A 6336-nucleotide genomic window follows, 5' to 3' on the forward strand; every position below is an offset into this window, starting at 1 on the left:
TCTCTCTCTCTCTCTCTCTCTCTCTCTCTCTCTCTCTCTCTCTCTCGTGTGATTTCTTGTCCACACTCCTCCTTGGCTCAATCGAAACGTCATCTTGTGAAGCGATTCACACTGGTGGACAGCCAGAGCTGGTGTGCAGCTAGCTTATCTCGCAGTGGTGGCATCCCAGGGAGAGATGTGTGTTTCCTGTCCCTGTCTTATCAGGCCAAGACTTGGGGTCCCTGATACGAGACCATAGATTTTAGCATTCTCACAAATCCAATTTATTCTATCTATTTTAGACTTAAGCATTCCACATCACTTTCAATACCTCACTGTACTTTCAGGAAAGATAAGGTAGAAAATCCAAGACCCTGTGGATAGGAATGTAACAACAAATGTCTGCACACAGAGATCTTGCTGGAGAAGCACATTTAACATGTGAAAATTGATAATTTTCCCACTTAAACTTTCTTAAATGCCTTATTTATTTAAACGATAGACTGAAGTGTCATTGTATTTGTTTTTCAGAATTGTCAGCTAATGAGCCCTCTTGCCCTTTCTCCCATTATTGAAACATTACAGAGATAAAGTCCCATTTACTTCTATTCACCAAGACTGTCATATTCAGATAATGGCACGACGTAGAATTTATCAAGTACCAGGGGATGATCAAAGTTAATGGAACAAAATGGCATTAGAGTGGGATTTGGGGGAATCCCATGAGATTTGATACAGTAAGTTCACAATTAAACTACTATGTCGTTACCATGTGGAAAGACATAGGGGAGTTTGGCACTTATGAATTTAGCAACAATGGGTCCCATGAATGATGGAGAAACTGAAACCTCCATTGTTTAGATAAGTGTGAAATTTTATAGAGCATTGCTTTTTCTTTTGCTATAAAAATCATTCCAAGTAAGGCAGGGGCATGGCTCAGTTGGTAAAGGACATGCATGATCCATAAGATAGGCTCAGATCCCCAGCTCTCATTTGTTAAGCTCAATGTGGTGGCCTGTGATCTTAGCATGAGTCAGGGGAAACAGGAAGATTCCTGATGTTCCCATGCCAGGTAGTCTTCCAGGACGGGTGAGCTCCAGATTCAGTGAGAGATTGTGTCACACACACACACACACACACACACACACACACACACACACACAAAATTCAAAGTACAGGGCCCTGCAATGTGAGTCAGCCCAGTAGGATGTCATCTTAGGATGCATTTTTGTAACTCTAAACAGTATTTAAAAGCTAAAGCCAAGTGTTGGAGGATAAGGTACTGTGACCGGAATGTCATTGCAAATTTCTAATTTCTTTCCTCTTTCATGAGAACTTCTGAACTCCCACTCAGATTAACTTGCTGCATTCATCCACTGTGTTCAAAGAAGTCCTTGTCTCTCCAGCTACCCACAGCTAGGAAGACATTCTTAGGTTTAAGACCCTCCCTCAATGACTCAGAGGCCCTGCCTTCCTTTTCCTGACTGCAACCTGAAGTCCTGCAGCTTTCCTTGTGGGTGATCAGACTTCACACCCAATGTCCCCAGACAAAGGTCACAATCTTAAATCTTAAAAGGATCATTGTTAGGAGTAGCCACGTATGAATTGAATGACACATGATGCGCTTGGCACTTGGTGAGTTGTTAAGACTTTTTAGATGATGTGACATTATGAACTAAAACCCTTGACTAGAACTGGGCCTTCATGTTCTGCTTTCCTTACCATTATTTCTATGTGACCAATCAGCCTGAAGAATTGGTGTCCATTTTATTTGCCTACCATTGTCAGTCTGTCTTTCATGTTCCAGAATCCAGTCACTGGATTCCATTTTCCCACGTTTCTGTGGTTACTGTCCCTAAATTGAACTTTCAGTTTAGATATTGTCTAATCACCATTCTGGTCCCCTTTTTCCTCATTCACTCAGCCAGTTTTCCAGGACAGAGGCTGGATCATATAATACATTGTATCCTTCTGTTTACAAAACAGGTAGGCAGGAGACACAATTCCACAAGTAAGACAGGAGGATTATCAAAAAAAAGGTGTTCTTCTAGTTAAAAAGTAAAAATAAGCACAAATTAATCACTGAAATCATTAAATCATGGTTTTCTATGCAGAATAACACAAGTGCCATGACGGTCCTGCATGATTACACTCCGAGTAATGATGTCTTAATTTGTGTAATCTATGAACGTAAATGACCAAATGATGCATTTCTTATAACCTGTCTCTGTCACCAAGCATTGCACAATTGAATATAACTTTGAAAGAGTTTCTTCAGAGGAAACTTGTATCATTTTTTTTTCTACTGAATAGTGCTGTAGACAAATCCACATGTCTGCAATTGTTAAATTCACCTTGATGTTACATAAGAGAACACTCTTTGTACAAGTGACTAGGAGAGAAAGTCCAAGACAATCTGTATTATTCTTTTATTCATTTCAAACTTTTATTTAGAACTTCAAATCTAAATACTGCTTGTTTCTTCTAACTAACCTACCCATCTTTGCACTCCACTTTTACAAATCACCCTGTACATGCTGCAAGATAGAATTTCTCACTGCCCCCTTTAGTCATACCTCAGCCTTGAATAAACATCTAGGACCTTCTTCAGTTTCCCAAGTAGTGGCCCCTGAGAGGAAGTGATGATAGGGTAACTCAGAGGACCATGAAAAGAAATGCTTAAAAACTTGTGCACATGTGAACAAAATTTAATGTAAATGGTATGTTGTATGTCCATATACCGTTCCTTTCTCACTACCTTCATCTGTTGGATAGGGATTTATGCAATGTAGGTGTTGCTTGCGGGATCCACCCTCACCTCTGTTTGACACATTGAAAGTTTGTGTGACTGCTTGAGATGATTTACAGATTATATAACTTACATATTTTTCTCCCTCTTGAACAGTAGCATACAGAGATGTTATAGGAGAATTGTAATGACAGATTATATAATTGCTCAAGCATCCATCTTCTATTTGGGGAATGAGTTCTCTGTCAGTGTCATTAAAAACTATAAAAACAATAATTTAACTGTATTTGGATCAGGCTAAAAATCAGAATTATAGTTTAGGTGAGTCAAAAAGTGAAATTTGTCCACCATTATCAATGGTGACACTGTCCCTTGAGAATAGAAAGCCAGAAGGATTTTTACACTGAGAGAAGTATGTATGTATAACTGTACCTTAATATAAATATTAGGAGCTGAAGACTGTGATTCAATAATAGGGGTTTAAGGCAATGACCCCTTGAGGCTGGCGAGGCGGACTTTCCTTTCTGATATCCGGCTGAATTCTGCCCCATGTTCAATGTTGTAATAATTATTATAACTTCATAATCTGAAACCTCCTGTGTCAGGGTTTGCTGTTTTGTTCAATACCCACAACAACTATGTAAGCTGAATCATTTGTGGTTTTCCATGAATAAAGACCATGAGAGTCAATTATTGTTTCTCCAAGCTGATATACTCCTCAGTTCAATAGCTGGATCTGCATGTAATGTTTCGCCCTTAAACACTTTTCCACTTTCTTTACTTAGTCCCTGTGTCATAATCAATATATTCATTTTAAAGCTTAGAACAGCAGGGTAGAGGAGACGAGGAGGATATATTCAGCATATAATATATACTTGCACTAAAATATGCATCACAACACTGTGCACAATGAATATATCCAAAGATAGTTTTTGAAATTATAACAAAATAAAAGCATTCATTCCCTTAGAGGAGGCGTAAACTATGTAGCAGAGACATTAAAACAATTTTTTTTACACTAAAAGTTGTGGTAGTTCCTTTTCAACTAGACTGCCAAGATTCTGAAGTATAGATTCTTAGCTGGCATTCTCCTACTTATTCTTGATTAAGAAAGTTCAATGAGCCAGGCGGTGGTGGCACACGCCTTTAATCCCAGCACTTGGGAGACAGTGGCATGTTGATCTCTGGGTTCAAGGCCAGCCTGCTCTGCAGAGTGAGTTATAGGATATCCAGGGCTACACAGAAAAAAACTTGTCTCTAAAAAAGAAAGAAAAAGAAATTTAAAAGAACAAAAGAAAGTGTAATGCCTTTTAAACATAATTGATCCTTCTCCTAAAATCCTGGTGATCTTACACATCACAGCCAATGTAGTGTAATGTGGCAAGAGACTGGTCTGAAATCTAATTTTGGTGGCTTACTTGCAAACTAACCATTGGTGAAATATTTGTCAGTCCTTTTATCTTAAAATGATATAAAAGATGTTGTCCAAATTAGAAAACACCTAGCAGAGTGTTAGTGAGAGACCCAATGACCATGGTTAGTGTATCTCATCTGCAGTAGACTCCTGAAGTATGGATGCTTAATGGACTGCTTGCTTCGCTTACGATGGCTGTGAATAGTGCTTACTGACTATGGCTTCCTGGCTCTCTAGTAGCTAGCTTTTGTTTTGGGGTTGTGGTGAGCTTACACGAATAGACCCCAAATCTTAAAAACATGTTCAGTTATTTTTTTCATTTTAATAGTACATGACCACAATTTTAACATATTTAAAATAAAAGTACAAAAGAAATATTTTAATACTGTGTATACATGTGAAATAATTTATTTAGAATTAACCAAAATGAGGGCGGATATCCAGAGTAGCACTTGAAAGAAGAACACATAGCCCCTTTACTCAACCACAGTAGGACTGGTTTGTGCTTTATTTGTGAGTGGTACTGATACACAGTAGGTGTCTTGAACTCAATCCCACCATTATCTGGAGAAATTTTAAACAATATTTCGTGTGTGCACCAAAATTATGAAGTGCAGAAGGAATAGTCACTGGGTCAGTAAGAAAACAGTTTCACTGTGGCATTGACGAGAGGCAGTTATTTGTTTCTTAAAAATAGGCATGTCCTTCTTACAATTCTCCAGATGATGGATTTTAAAATATGTTCTTTGTCTCTGATCTTTTACTACTATTCTGTTATATCTGTATCCATGTTGAAATATAAGAAAGTCACCACACTCTAGAAGATATCAGTCTAGGCATTGTAGGATAATGTCTGCCTCCAGCTGTCTTAGGACTCAGCAGCTGCAGCAAACCTAAAAACTCTTCACAAAAGAAATCTCAAATTATCAGAGATTCCCATTCAAAGTCAAATCTATATTTCAAAGAATCCCCGTAGCAGATAAAGGCCGTCACCCAGATACACTCTTGAGCTTGCATGGCTCTCAATCTTGCAGCTTGGTTTAGTAATACATATTGTGACTTCAGCCTGAAAATGATAAGCAATGTCTCTGAATAACTAAGAACAACACATCCGCATGGATGAAAGCAAAGATGTAAGGAAATGCTGAGCTTTTAAAAAGTAAGGACCCGTTTGATGGTGTTTTACAAGTTGGCTAGTTTCTTGGGAAGCTGAGTGTTTCCCAAGCATTCCCTCATGCTGGCAATCACAAGGCAAGAGTCGTCAGTGTGGTGGTGGTTTCCTCTGAAGTTATACAAGAATGTTTTTCCTTGTGAGTTCCTTCTGATACCAAGTTCCCACTCAAATACCTACCTGTCAATCTGGGAACGTGGTGGGAGAAACTGGTAGGAGGCAGAGAAAGTCAAGCACCAGGAAACTAACATTTTTCTCTTTGATTGGTAAGGATCTTTAGCTTAAGAACAACTTTTGTTTTAAAGTGTGTGTGTGTGTGTGTATGAGAGAGAGAGAGACAGAGACAGAGAGAGACAGAGAGACAGAGACAGAGAGACAGACAGAGACACAGAGACAGAGAGACAGAGAGACAGAGACAGAGAGACAGAGACAGAGAGACAGACAGAGACACAGAGACAGAGAGACAGAGAGACAGAGAGACAGACAGAGACACAGAGAGAGCTGTGTGAAAAGTCAACGTTGCATGTCTCCCTCTAACTCTCTCTTCCTTGATACTTTGAGACAGGGTCTTTCCCTAAACCAGAAGTCAATAGTTAACTAAGCTAGCTGTCCAGGACGCCCCCTTAATCCTCCTTTCTCCATCTTTCCAATCCCATGGTGGCATAGTGCCATTTCTGGTAGTTAAGTAGGTTCTGGGAATCTAAACCCAAGTCTTTATCCTGCACAGCAAATGCTTTACTGACTGGGCCATCTCTTCAGCACATAAGATAACATTTCCGCATCACCAGTCTTCTAAAACATAAGAGCCAAGAATGTGGTGGCTGAAGTGCTAAATGCCTAATGGAGTTTGATTTACATTCAATTTTCTACATGTTTATCCTAATAAATCCTCACTTTTCATATGCAGTGTTTTAACAAAATGTTGCAGGGAGAACAGAGAGAGGCACAAACACACAAAGAGAGATCAGAACCTCACGGATAAATCAAAAAGTCTTCTTTCCAGTGCAGTAAATTAGAATCATT

This window comes from Mus caroli, chromosome 6 (assembly GCF_900094665.2).
Source record: "Mus caroli chromosome 6, CAROLI_EIJ_v1.1, whole genome shotgun sequence".
Taxonomy (NCBI): Eukaryota; Metazoa; Chordata; class Mammalia; order Rodentia; family Muridae; genus Mus; species Mus caroli.